Consider the following 12,728-nt stretch of genomic DNA (forward strand, 5'->3'; position numbering starts at 1 on the left):
CTGCTATGCAGTTGACTGCTGCGGGAGGTCATTCAAGCAGAACCAGGGCTATGTCTAAAAAGGGGACCTGGCAATTTTATGATCCATAAAATCTTGGCTGGTAGGGCAGCTTGGAGTGGAGGCATGGGACGCCCCCCGAGAGCCCAGAGTGAAAGCTGGTGCCTTCAGCGAGCAGGCCATCTTTGGGCCACTCCTGGCTCTGTAATACCCCCAAGCTCTTGGCACTGGGGACATCGTATTTTTCGTGGACCCTTCAGTCCTGGCCCTGGTAGAGACTTCCTCTGCTGCTACTGTACACGATGCTGATGCTTCATCATCTTCTCTCCCTTTCCCAAAAACTGTGTAACTAGTTCCCACAATGAAAGTCCTCCTGTTAGAGTTCTGCCTTCTATGTGTCTCTGCCTGGCTGGCCCCTGACTGATGCACCTGGACTTGCCATTTTCCCAAGGCATTTCTGCTTGTCACACACCATCTTAGTAGGGGGATGTAGCTACGCGGTCAAGGCCAACCTGAATGAAAGGAGACTTGGGCGAAGACTCTCTTCCTGCCCTTCTAGTTCTCGTTTTCAGGGATGTGCTAGCTCTACCGCTAATGCTGTGGGACAAATGATACTCCCCTTCACTCAGGGGAGGTGGAAGCAATGCCAGGACTTGATGTTCTAGACTTCCACCCGTGTGGCTTCAGGTGAAATCACCATGTGATTATTGTCATGCTTGATGTTTTGTTTGCTTAGGAGGAGATTATCCATAAAGTATTCATGCAACACCACGATTCAAAGCCATGTAATAATGTTACAGAGGAACTTAATCATTGCAGGGGCAGTAGGACGATGATTAGTAAAAGTGTGGCCAACTTGAAAAAAGAAACCCACCCCAACATTAAAATGTAGAGAATATTTTTTTATTTTTTTATTTTTATTTTTTTTAATTTTATTTAATTTTATATTTATGATAGGCACACAGTGAGAGAGAGAGGCAGAGACATAGGCAAAGGGAGAAGCAGGCTCCATGCACCGGGAGCCCGACATGGGATTCGATCCCGGGCCTCCAGGATCGCGCCCTGGGCCAAAGGCAGGCGCTAAACCGCTGCACCACCCAGGGATCCCGAGAATACTTTTTTAAAATACAATCATGGGGACGCCTGGGTGGCTCTATGGTTGAGCGCCTGCCTTCAGCCCAGGGTGTGATCTCAGGGACCTGGGATTGAGTCCCGCCTGGCTCCCCTCAGGAAACCTGCTTCTCTCTCTGCCTGTGTCTCTGCCTCTCTCCATGTGTCTCTCATGAACAAATAAAATAAAAATCTTAAAAAAAAATCTTAAGACACAATCATAAATAAAGTATATTCTAGATGATGAAATGTGGATAAAGGGTTCAATGATGATACTATCCTACCATCTTAAAATCTTAAACAGACCTCCACGAGTAGTTTAGGGGTTTAAATTAGTTATATTTTCAAGACCCCCTGCCCTCCAGCTGGTCACTGGATATTGAAGTCTGTTGAAAGCAAGTGGTCTAAACAATAAGCAAGAAAACCCAAGATTTTGAGCCCTGTATAGATGACTTTATACAGTTTTAAGTTGTTCCATTTGAGTGGCCAAGAATAAACTTCCCTTAAATATAGAGTCATTCTTTTCACTTTCATCTTTGAGAGTAAACTTCCTAATCCAACTCAGTCCTTTTTTTTGGCCCTCCAATAGCTAGTTGTGCCAAACTCTCATGATGCGGGCTTATAATACAGGCAACCTTCATTTCTGGACATTTTGCAGGAAATTGAATCTTATTTACATTTGAAAAAATTGAGTTGCATTTCACATTCACTAAAGAGTACTATCTTCGAAACCACATCCCCAGAGCTCCTTTAGAGAGCGACAAAGATACAGAGATACAGAGAGTGAAAGTCTTCCCAGTTTGGTTCACTTGGAGTTTTCTGAATCATATTGTCTTTTTTTTTTTTTTTTTGAATCATATTGTCTTAAAACATCTATCTGTCCAGATGAGTCCTGATATAGAAGCAGTGACTATTGCAACATAAGGGAATTGATTACCCATCTTCATGGACATTAGGCGTCCAACTGCCTAAGCTGAGACATTTCATTTTTGAAAAGTTTAGTTGAAGATAATGCAAAGAGCAGAGCAGCATGGTACCCTTGCAGCTATTATTTGGAGAACATTCTGTGAAGACCTTCACACCTACACCTTTGTGATTCTACTTGGAACATGGCGGCCATAACAAGATTCACGCAGGAATGTCACAGCTGTGCCATTCTGGTGCAACGGGAAGGATTAGAAGCCACTATTTTACTCTGCTCTTGATTCCCTGGTACTGCTCATCGGCATATTTATAAGTTCTCTTAAAAAGAAAAAAAAATGCTTCAGGCTTTCTAGGGAATGAGAAAATAATTCCATCTTCATGGTTCCAAGTAAAGTATTCCTGGGGCTGCAAAACCAATGCTGTATAGGCTAAGATCACCCGGCATTCTGGAACCCGAGAGCCAACAGAAGATAGTATTCGATTTATGCAGCTTTGCAGATTTTATTCAAATATGCACTGGAACGTAGACATTTTCATTGACTTATCAACTCTTCTTTCTTTACCCCCTTCCCTAGCTCTTATCCCTTCTTCTTATTATTTCTGACTCCTTTGTTTGGAGAACACACACTGATGTATTGAACAACAATTTCATTTGCCCATAGTAACAAGTTCACCATCACATACAAAAATTTGTAAGAGATCAGAAAGAAGGCCGCTCTTCTATCAGAGGCTGGTTGCCTAAACATATTTAAGATCTTTCTCGTGGCGTTTATCCTTGGGCTCGTTAGGGCTTATTTTCATAGCTGTTACCAAACTTTACTTCATCCAGGTCACTAAATCACTTTCCCCAAATTGATAGGATAGGAAGCAAGAATCTATTGAAACCTTGATCCCAAATGAATTTATCTCTCCAAGAAAGGATCCAAGTTTCATTTTTATTTTTAGTGCTTTCTTAGGTATTCTTTATAGGAGGGAGAAGGCGATGTCAGAGTGTTAATGAAAAAACTAAATAACTCTCTGAACATGAACCCATCATCTGAAAAACAGAAGCTAATTTTGAATTATTAAAGGAGGTTGGATCACAACTCACCACTGAGAAACAGAGGGAGAGAAAATGGTGTTTGGGAAGTCCAATTATTTCTGAACCAGAGACAGTCTTATTAAGTTGGGCAGAAAATTAATTAGGCTAATTAGAAAACCTCATTGGAATTCAGCAAGGAGTTATGAGAGGAAACATGACAACACTGGATGTGGTGGGAGAGGGAGAAGGTTCTGGGGGAGAGTGAAATGAGTTTTTCAGGAAGCAATTGGAGGGTGATTCACGCACATTGTGGTTGATCGTTGGGTCACTTCAGAGGGAAGCAGCAGCGTTTTTATAGACTTCTGTTCCCAGTTGTGGATCTTCACTGAGTATTAAAAATGATGTCTGGTGTAGGTTATAAGGGGGGAAAAAGAGGGAAGAAAAACTAAGATTTATTCTGAGGCTTCAGGGGGATTTTATATTTATTTTGGCATTTCCGATATGCTGGTTCATCAGCATGGCGCATTGTTAAAAAGTGCTGGGTGGGTGGTTTTTTATCTTCACGGATTTATGGAGTCCTTAAAACATCTGTTCCGTTCTGATTCCCCCGCTCAGTACAAAGACGTTAGTCAGGGGAAGTGTCTAACATTGCACGGTTTCAATGCACTGACGTTGGCAACAGTTAATAGAGATAACCCTGATGAGAGAATCGGTGGTGTCTGGGGGCTGGGAAGCAAGGGCCAGGGGATTCCGTATCCAGGAAAAGGCGCATGGAAACGGGGCCGTGTAGTGGGACTTGGTGCCACCGTCATTGAGACTTTGAAGTGAGGCAAGAGGGGCTCCAGGACCAGGACACACAGGATGGTGAGCAGGCCTAGGACGCCCGCTTCTGGGGAACCATGGTGAAAGAAAATGACCTCCACACATCTTCTAGAACCCTCTGACAGTGCCCTCATTCTTGATGGGACCCCCAAGGGCGGAGGCTCCCTCCTGATTCCTAAGGGGTGATTCTTACTTCTGTTGTTGTTTCCCAAGAAAGAAGGGTGCAACCCAGCCCAGCTCATCAGGATGGAGAGAATCTAGAAACGAAAAGGAGACATTGCCCACATGGGATGGGGGCAGGAAGGAAGTCCTGAAGGTAGAGATGCTACTATGGATCAAAGACTCCTCAGAAGAGGCAACGCGGAGGGAACAGAAGGGGTAGTTTTTAAAGTTAGTACGTGTCACAGGCTTTTTCTGCATTAACTCCTCTACTCCTCACAGTGATCTGGCTCAGTGGTGTTGCTAGCCACCTTATACAGGTGGGGCAGCTGAGATTTCAGTCACTGAAGTCATGGAGGATCCACATGTAAGAAAAAGAGGAAGCTGGAATTCAAACCCGCGTGTTCTATGGATTGAACATCACCTGGGAGTCTGGGAATAAACAGGGGTTAATTCCCTCCAAATCCATTTGTTGAAGCCCTAATCTCCCCTATGATGGTTTTGGAGATGGAGTCTTTGGGGCGGGGGCAATTAAGGTTAGAGGAGGCCATGAGGGTGGCGCTCTCATGATGGGATTCATCATCTTATCAGAATAGGAGAAGAGGGAGAGAAGGACCTCTCTCTCTCTCAATCTCTCTCTCTCTCTATCTCTCTGTCAAGAAGGAAAGGCCATGCAAAGACAGTGAGAAGGCAACTTTCTGCAAGCCAGGAAGGGGGCTCTCAGTGAAACCCAACCACGCTGGCCCCCTGATCTAGGACTCCAGCTTCCAGAACTTGAATGAATGAATATCTGTTGTTTAAGCCACCCATGTTATGGTGTTTATCATGATAGTCTGAGCCCACAAATATACTAAATTTGTTTACTTTTGAAGCCCTGGGACATCCAACAAACCCACAGTGCCTCCAAGAGCCCCCTCAGTAGTCACTGAGGGGAACCAAACATGCTTTCCTAGGTTCCGATGTGGCACAGGGTAACAATGCTAACTCCTTAAGACCCTGTAAAAGTTCCTGCAGCCCCAGCACAATGGAAACTTAGCCTGCACACCTAGATAAGGCTCTACTCTCCCCTTCCTCTGAGGAAGGGTCCAAAGAATCTTAATCATAGGATTTAAAGGTGAGATATCAGGGGATGGGACAGAGTGATGCGGAAGGGTCTGAATTTTGAGTGTCCTTCATCACGGTTAGCTCACCAACACAGACAGATGGACGGCATCTCTCCCTGTAGGCCAGGGGCAAGCCAGAGCCGCATGTCGGAAAATTACAACCTGAATTTGTGGGGCTGACACTGGGCCGTCCACTTACACTCCCCCAGGCCCGGCAGGTGCAGTGGCCTCTCGGCCCCTCCTTGGCACGGTCCTCTTTGGAGGCTGTTCTTTTCCCATCACTAAGTTTGCCTGTCAAGCTGAGCCAAGTAATGAGACAGGAGTCAATTAGTTCTCCCCAATAGACTGCTCCCCTGTCTATTCCCAGACTCCCAGGTGACCCCATTATGATAATGGTCCAACCTGGCTGCTCTCAGAACAGGCCTGATGGAGAAGTGAGAGCCTCCTTGAAATGTGAATTACAGAGAGGCTGGCGGGCCACGGCTCTGTTCCCCGCTGGCTCTGGACGGGAGCCTTCTGCCTCCCCATTGTCACTGCTGAGCGATGCCATGTGCTTACTCATACCGCATGCTGCTGGCATTCCAGGAACATCCCATCGTGCCATTCATCCCAACAATGGGCTCGGTCTGCTGACACCCAGGGAGACAGGTGGATTCAGAGTGCAAAATGTGTTGCTATGCACAGGCATCCCAATCCGAGCTCAGTCTTTAGACCAGGTGCCCATATTTATATCCTCAAGAATATAATGCTGTCCCTCACACTAGACCTCAATAAACACACTTTTTTTTTTTAATAAAATGGAGGTAACCTAACTGCAAAACTTTGGGATAAAAATATTAGCAAGTCAGTCAGTCATCCGGTATTTGATTTAGCATCAAACATCTTTGTCTTTCCCAGTATTTGAGTATGTTAATATTGTGATAACACAACCACAGAAACATCCTGATACAGGGATTGTGCATTTTAATGATCTCAATGTTTAAAGGAGTATCGTTCCGAACCCCTGGTAGGCTTCCTCTCCCACGTGCATGTACTAGGCATGGAGGCAGTGCAGGTAGCTGAAGAGCAGTTGTATAATATTTAAGCAAGACTGAAGCTAAATTTTGAGATAATTTAAAACACAGAGATGAAATGTGTATCGCATGTGGTAAACTGTTCAGTTAAAGGGATTATATTATCCAAGTGATTTATAGCTTTAGACAAATTACTCTGTGTGCCAGGGTTGATAAAATCCACGCATGTGTCTGAATCTAGAATGGGAAGCGGAAGGGTCTTCATACTACAATCCCCAGAGCTCCTCACGCTGGGCCCATGTGGCCTTGCTCTTATCCATAGGCAAATCTTTTTTTTTGTTTTTGTTTTTGTATTCCTTAATGGTTTCCTTTCCTCTTCCATTCCATAAGCTGCTTTATAGAGTGCATGTCCCCGTAGTTCTAGGATAATTTATTATTTAATTATGTAAGCATTACATAATTCTTCAGCTTCAGCCTTCAATGTTTCTATTGTTGTTAATGTAACTGCTATGGAGGCAAGTAAGTTTTATTTATTGTTTCCATTGTGGAGCAATAATTATGTAACTCTGCAATTCTGCAACTATTATTTCTATTTGTTTAATTACATAACTATAAGGATATTAAAACCTCTAAAACATTTGGTGATAGATTTATGCAGAAGATGCTGGGAGACGGCAATAATAATGATATATCAGAGTAATAATAAAGCTGAGTAATAGTATTAATATTAATATTAATGGCAATAATGGTAATAAGCAGCAACATTACCATTTACTTTTTCCTCACGCTGTATTTGATCTCTTTAATGGGTTCCTTCCCAAATCTCTGTGGTTAATTAGCTATATAACATTTGGTACTCAGCAGTGGGTACAACCTCATTCCCAGACTTTACCTGGCAAGGCTGTGCTTGATGGAATACCAGATGGAACGGGTCTGTTCTGTCCTTTTTTTATAAGGCTTGGAGTGGGCAGATTTCTTTCTTCCCTGTGTTACCTGGGGGCCCTCCATAGACAGGCTACCCTGTGCTGAGAGACACAGATGCCGCAAAATCCTGAGAACCTGAGATGTGTTTGAGATGCAGGCGTGTGCTATGGATGCGCCGTTTTGGTGGAAAGAGCCTGGGGTTTGGAAAGAGACAGATCTGGCTCGAATTCTGGCTCTGCCACTAACTAGGTGACCTTGAGCAAGTTGACTAGCTCTTTTGGACCACATTTTCCTCATATCTAAAATGAGGGTGACAGTATGTACACAGCAAGGCTGGTGTGAATGAAATAAAATAATAGCTGCAAATGACCAGGCCTGTGGTTGATGCCTATGGGTAACTATCGTTTTGGAGCCATCAGGCCTTCTCGATTCACGGCCAGGAGCTCTCTCCCTCCCAGACCCCCCCGAGGTTCCCGAAACAGTTACAGAGGTAACACGGAGCCAGTGTTCAGTGCACACCGCCTTCCTTTCCTGCATTATCTGAGTAATCAGCACGGCCACCCTAAAAGGTGAGGGTGATTCTTATCTCTGAGTTGAGGAGATCAAGACACAGAGAGGTTAAGAAACATGCCAAGGTCCTCCCAGCTCATGGGGAGTGAGTCCAGGCAGCAAATGCCCACCGCAGGTATTCCTCAGCTACACTCCTATATTCCTTCCAACTGCACAACCAGCAGCTGCAGAAAGGAAAAGCCATGTGAGCACCTCCTCCCTCTGGGGAGCCAGCTTTCTCCTTCCCCTCTTCCACCTCTCATGTCCATTCTCTGTAGAGCAGCGTATCTAATCATGTGAAAATGCAAATCAGTGCTATTATTGCCACTTTTAAACCCGCCAATGGCTTTCCGCGACTCTCAACCTCTTGCCAGGGCCTAAATCTAAATATCTGTAGGATCTGACCTCATCTCTTGCCATTTTCCATCATCTGCCAGGCCCCAGACCTTCCCTGACTGGGCCAGGCTCCACCTCCATTTCTCTCAGGCAACTGCATTCAGTTTCCTGCTCCTGAAATGCTTCTGTCTTCTCATCCTGTAAACCTCCACATATATGTCATTTCCCCCAAAAGCCTTACCTAAATTAACCTTGGCCCCATGTCCTGCCACACATTTATAAGCATCTTATATGTTTCGGGTACGTAACAACTACACTATCCTTGAAGTTATTTTATTTTTCTGCTCATTTGGGTTTTGTAGCATGTCCTCCCCCTAGGTGTAAACTTCATGAAGCCGGGCTCTGGTTCACAGTCCCACCCCTGCCACACTGCTCAGGACCCGCCACTCAGTAAACATGTGCATATGGGAAGACTACCTGACTTTGTATGGCCATACATGCCTTTGAGGGTTGAAGTAGTTCACGTATAATGGGAAGAAAAGGAGGTTGCATTTTCTCAGGAGGAGGATCCATTAACATTCAAGATGTGATGCAGCACCTACCTTCAAAAACCTACATGTGGATGAGAGTATGTTTGGGAGCGAGGAGCTGGGGGCATAGTAGGACAGTTACGTGGTCAGCCAGGGGCAGAGTGTGTCAGGGAAAAAGGCAGCTGAATCAGATACACCTGAGATGGGGAGTGGGGAGAGGCCAGCTTTGTTCCATAAAGGTGGGTACGTCAAGATCGTTGCCCCAAACTGACATTTGACTGGGAACGCTGGGACTCAGAACAGTCCTGCTTCCAGGAGGCACACAGCAGGCTCCCTTTCTGCTGAGAGCACCTCTTGTTTGTAACCTTAGCTCCAAAGAAATCAGACCAACCTCCTTTATTTCACCTGTCCTCCGATTATGATCTTATTGAAGCACTTTCCTTCCTTGGCTTATATGTGTGAGTGATCTTAAAAATATAAGTTACATTATTTGTAACAATGTGCTCTTTTTCCTTTCCATTGACTCTTTTCCTTTTCTATCAGATGCTTTTCATTTCTACACATCACATTTCAGGCACAGCCACATGAATAACAGGAAGCATAAATATTCAGATCCAGCCCCTCTTTGTCCCATTTCTAATTCTTTTTTTTTCCCCTCAATTCACCTTCATGGGGATATTCCTCTCCTTTTTTTCCCCAGTGGATTTGTTACAATAACCTTGTCTTCCACAATATTCATCAACCCTATTTATTTTCAAATTATTAACTAATGTGATTAACTAGAAATCACACTTGTATGTATTTTCTTTTGTGCTGGGAACTACAGGCAAGGCAGTAAATCACATGTAAGGGTTAACAATTCAAGTTCCAGGATCAATTGGCCTGGGTTCCTAATCTCAGTTCAAGGACAAATTACTTTAACTTTTGGGAGTCCTTGGTGCCTTCATCGCCAAAGAGATTGTTGTAAGAATTAAACAAAGTAATCCTAATAAAGTGCTTAGTAATTCCTGAATACATCAACTACTACTACGACTACTACTACTACTGTTATTATTATTACTACTTGTAGTTGCAGTGAAAGTGTTTATGGTTCTAATAGCACAAGTAGAGAGTAAATCATGATTTCCAATCTATGGGATCCAGACCCCCTTCGTCAATGTCGACTAAATAAATAATATGATTTAGATATTTTTGTATTATTTTTGAAAGTGTGAAGTTTGTGTAATGTTCAATAATATAGCTCATTTAAGTGCTACTGGTTTCATCAAATTTAATGCAAATCTTCACAGATGATATGGAGGGTCTTAGTAAGGTCAGAAAGTTGTTAAATATTGGTATAGGTTGCCTAGTTGTTTCTGACCTTAGTAAGGTCAGAAAGTTGTTAAACATTGGTATAAGTTGCCTAGTACAAAGACTGAGCATATATCACATTGTCCAGGCAGTTCCTATGAAAGCAACATATAATTAAGCATTTAATGGCAACTTTTCTGTTGTGGATCTCACAGAAATACTCTCCTAAAGTTTCCCGGATTTAACATTTCACACCTATCTCTGAATCCCCTATACTTTTTTCCACACCATCAGTTTGTATTTGATTCTCCAATGATTTGATATTTTTAGTTTTTTAAAGTGAAAAGTCTTCTCCTGAAACCATCCTTTCAATTAGGGAGAAAAGCACTCAAACCCTCTTCAAGCTTTATGCCTCTGTGAAAATGCTAGCAGAGAAACTCCAATGTAAAAGCAAGATGAGGAAGGAGGCAAGAAAGAAAGAAAGAGAAGGAAATTAAAGAACAAAGAAGAAAAATGAGTGTTCATCAGTAACTAGCTTCTGCTATCTCTAAGGCATTTACTGCTTCCTTTATTTTCTTGGGTGATCAAAATATGTTGAGTTCATTAATTACAGACGTTTGGATAATGCTGTCCTGTAGGGGCTCTACAACACTGCCTGTGGAGCAAATTTTCCTCCTTTTTTTTTTTTTTTTTTTTAACAAATGAGGCAACAGAGATTCAGAACATTGGTGAGAAGTAACACTGCTCAAGGTGACAGCCAGTGACTAGAATCAAGTCCATGGGTTGCAAATGCTGAGTTCTTGCTACCTGTGCATGAGGGAGGGCTGGGGGATAGCAACATCAATCATATCCCTGCCTTGCATATCCTGAACCAATTGAGAAATATGCCAACAGGTCAGATGTCCATCCAGTCCAAGTAGACTAGCAATCTGACCTCAGGCCTCTCACTAACCAGTGGGCTGTTCCCGGAGTGGTGGAGGCAGATTATGCATCCTGAGGTACCAGTCCATCAGAGCACACAAACTCAGTAAGTTTTCAAGGCTGATCAGTCAGATAGGTCTCTCCTTCTTCCCATGGGAAGAGCCAGTGGAGTGGGGAGGGTGTTGCAGGAGTGTGATTCTACTCATGTTTTCTTACAGAAATATCATGAGACAAGGTCCAAACAGGCTATGTTGCTATTTTGTTTATTCATCTACTTTTAATTAAATCATTAACTCAGCTAAGCTGCTTGGCCCCTCCCCTTGAGAGGGGAGACCATCTGGCCAATGCTGAGCAGGCTCAGACTTGTGTTTCCCTCCTCCTTTTTACTGAAGGTGGAGAGCTCAGGGCAGTAAGGTTGAAGGGGAGGGAAAAGAAGGGGATAGACCTGTAGGCCTAGCCCATCTTTAGAGATGGGAAGTGGTCAATACAGCAGGGACTCTCTTCCATCAGCAGCAGAAGCACTGAGTTCCAAACGACACAACGCTGTCTCAGGCTTCCAAGAACAGTCAGGGCAGCTTTCTTTGTATGAGTTCTTAGGCAAATCTCATCGGAATTAGGTCTATTTTGTAGGCTGCAGGGCTGTGGCCACTTCTGAGCCCTGGCTTTATAAGTCATGATATTTCCCTCATGAGAATGCCACATGCAGAAATCTCAAAATTCTGAGCTTCATGAAAATGAATTGGAGCTTCCTGAAGTCTCCTGTTCATTGTTTCTTTTCCAGTGCTTTGCCATTGATCCCTGGGACGATTGGGAACACTGGCCCTTCACAACTTTGCTCTGCAGCTTCACGGTCAGTATGATGAGTATCACTGCCTGCTGCCTCGTGTTCCTCAGCCAATGTTTCTTGAGTCAGGATTAGGTCAGAAAGAACTGTTATTGAAGAGACACTACCTGTGTCTTTCCTTATACTCAAAATCCATAGCTTTTTGTGGGTGGCACAGTTCTTTCTGCTATTGTTCTGTGTCCTGGACTCTGCTTTTTTGTGGATGCTCAGATTGGGATGATGCTTCCTTTCACATTTTTTATAGCCCCAGTGACCTACATGAAGAGATCCTCTGAAGCATGTGCTGAGCTAAACAGAGAGCCCACCATTCTGAATAAGCTGGAAAAATATACCACCTCCAGCTGTAAAGCTTATAGAACAAGGCTGATAATTTTAAAATGTAGTTTCTTGATAAAAGACATCTTCAGGATTCTCAAAATGCTGCATCCATCTCACTGTAAGAGTTTTATCAATTATGTTACTCTTGTTTATGATCATAGGAAAGTGCAGTTTGGTCTTTATATACTTCTGTAGCCACACTGCTGGATGTGAAGGTCTCAGGGTTCAAGCTTTGAGCAGCATCCATTACATAGATGACAGGGTTAGACACAAAGATACCAAGATGCGAAGACTTCAGTCACAGTTGCCCCAGAAATTGGGCTGAGAGGTGCTCTTCCTTGCTCTAAGCCTGGGCACTGTCATCTTCCCTCAAGCCCTACTTAGGGCCCATGGAAGTGCCTTAGAACTTGGACTGGGAGAGAATATGGACCCTGATACCTGCACTTTCAAGAAAGTTGTGCTGTTTCTCCTTGATTTTAAGAATATCAGAAGAAATTTGATAGTTATATGGTGTAAAATAGTGCATGCTTTATTAAGAAGTCTGGGGTGTGGGATCCCTGGGTGGCACAGCAGTTTGGCGCCTGCCTTTGGCCCAGGGCGCGATCCTGGAGACCCGGGATCGAATCCCACATCGGGCTCCCGGTGCATGGAGCCTGCTTTTCCCTCTGCCTGTGTCTCTGCCTCTCTCTCTCTCTCTCTCTCTGTGACTATCATAAATAAATAAAAATAAAAAAAAAAGTCTGGGGTGAAACATGAGGGCTGAAGTGGATACATTGCTAGGTTTCTTCCATATTCTCTAGGAAACTATAATTTTCTTTCCATTATCTACTTTCCTATGTCATTTCCAAATCTACTTTCCATAATATC

The 12,728-nt window shown here is 43.6% G+C and overlaps 1 protein-coding gene across 3 annotated transcripts in view; it reads left to right on the forward strand.

The window, feature by feature from the left end:
- NTM (neurotrimin) overlaps window positions 1-12,728 on the forward strand; it is a 941,158-nt gene that overhangs the window by 373,672 nt on the left and 554,758 nt on the right. Inside the window, exon 1 of one of the 3 annotated variants that reach the window (XM_072822746.1) lies at window positions 11,531-11,549. The exons of the other annotated variants lie outside the window; for them this stretch is intronic. The gene's annotated coding sequence lies outside the window, so the exon portion shown is untranslated. Of the gene's footprint in view, window positions 1-11,530; window positions 11,550-12,728 lie in introns of those variants that run through there. 3 annotated transcript variants of the gene reach the window in all.

Source organism: Canis lupus, chromosome 3, assembly GCF_048164855.1.
Source record: "Canis lupus baileyi chromosome 3, mCanLup2.hap1, whole genome shotgun sequence".
NCBI lineage: Eukaryota > Metazoa > Chordata > Mammalia > Carnivora > Canidae > Canis > Canis lupus.